Below are 2,084 nucleotides of genomic sequence, written 5' to 3' on the forward strand. Positions count from 1 at the left end.
GCAAGCAGCGAACGATCAGACAGGTCTAAACAATCCAGGTAGGCAACAGGTAATCAAACAAGGTATTAACGCTCAGAAATGTCAGCAGTAGCAAAAACAAGACTTCGCAACGAGGGTAAGGTAGGCACCGCTTAAATAGTCATGATGATGATAAGCACCTGTGCAGGTAATCAATATCAGGCATGGGGTGATGGGAAATGAAGTCCTAAAGAACAGTTAGTACTCCGGTGACGGTTCCCTCTGGTGGTGATCGGAGGGAGCCACAGAGGCTTGATTTGTGACACTAACCTTGAGGTCATGAATGCATGAATTAATGTTTCTGCATTTGACATTGAGAGCATAGGTCATAATTTAGATATATTTTTAAGATGGAAAAATTCAGTTTTACAAGGTTTTCAAAGGAAAGATAGCTATCAAATAGCACACCAAGGTTCCTAACTGATGACGAGGTATTAACAGAGCAGCCATCAAGTGTTTGACAATGTTTTAGGTTATTACATGTCAAGGTTTTTGGTCCAGTAATTAAAACCTCATTTTTTTCAGAATTTAGCAGTAGGAAATTACTAGTCATCCAGTTTTTTATATCAACTATGCATTTCGTTAGTTTTGCAAATTTGTAGGTTTCATGACGCGAAGAAATATAGAGCCAGGGCTGTACGTTAACTTTTTTTTTCACATAGCACTGGTGCTACAGAGGTTCAAAGTTTTGTAGCGCAGGCCAAAAAGTTGTAGCACAAGTATAAAACGTCTGTTATCATGTCTGAAACAAACACAAGTAATGGAGTTCATCACTTAAACAGGCACTGATGTTCCATACAGAGCACAAAAAATACAAACCATCAAAAATTGTTTTTAGACAAATTTTCTTAATTTGCTAAAAATGGAAGAGTGCAGAAACATAACACCTCTTACACATTTACAAAATATAAAATAAAAAAGAATGGCAGACATTTAGGCCAAAGTGAGCAAAGATAAAAAATCTGGGTCATTATTTTATCTTTGTTATTAGAAAATAAGAACAAAGATATACATTACAAATACACATAATATACAAATAAAACAAACTGTGCTTTATTTTTCAGGTACAGTATTTAGCAGTAACATTCAAGAAATTGAAGGAACACATTAAAATAAAACACTATATACTAGCCTATATATCATCAATTATACTGACTGATGATAAGTTCATCAGTCAAGAGCAGTGAGTGATTTTTTTTCTGTGTTTTGTGGTTTTATTAACATTAAAAGAATATTTCACCAAAAATGAAAATTCTGTCATCTGTCTTTCAATTCTGTCATAGTGTTTCATTTTTATACCATCATTTACTTCTCTGGATTTAAACATTCTTCGAAACATTTGGGATAATGTAAGTACACAATTCAGCAAAATATATAACACTGTTCTTGTGGTTTTTGGATATTTTAATAAAAAAATCTTACATATTGCGCCTTTAAATTGTTTTGGACTTTTTTGTATTTGCTTGTTCAGGAAACAGACACAGTGTGATATCTGGGTGAAAGAGTCTCTATGTGCTGAGAATTAACTGACTTCTGTGACGTGAGGCGGCTAGCAGATGGTCGGTTTAGCCAGTCTGTCTGCTTCCTGACCTGGGCCCCAGTTAGTCAAGTACAAACTCTAAGACTATATGCCATATTTCTAGAGAGAAGAGAGAAGAGCGGCACCACCCCAGGAGGGATGAAGACCATCTGTTTTCAACAGTTCCGGTCTGCCCCAAAAACTTGTCCAATTGTCTATGAAACCTAGGTTATTCTGTGGGCACCACTTAGATATCCAGCCAATGAGTGACGACAGTCTGCTATGTATCTCATCACCACAGTAAGCAGGGAGGGGACCAGAGCATATTACAGTGTCTGACATCGTACTTGCAAGTTCACACACCACTTTAATGTTATTTTTAGTGGTCTCCGACTGGCGAAGTCAAACATTATTAGTGCAGATGTGAATTACAATCTTACTGAATTTACATTTAGCATTAGCCAGCACTTTTAAATTTGCCAAGATGTCAGGCGCTCTGGCTCCCGGTAAACATTGGACTATAGTGGCTGGTGTCTCTATTTTCACG

Source organism: Sinocyclocheilus grahami, unplaced genomic scaffold, assembly GCF_001515645.1.
Source record: "Sinocyclocheilus grahami isolate Dianchi unplaced genomic scaffold, SAMN03320097.WGS_v1.1 scaffold2071.1, whole genome shotgun sequence".
Lineage (NCBI taxonomy): Eukaryota > Metazoa > Chordata > Actinopteri > Cypriniformes > Cyprinidae > Sinocyclocheilus > Sinocyclocheilus grahami.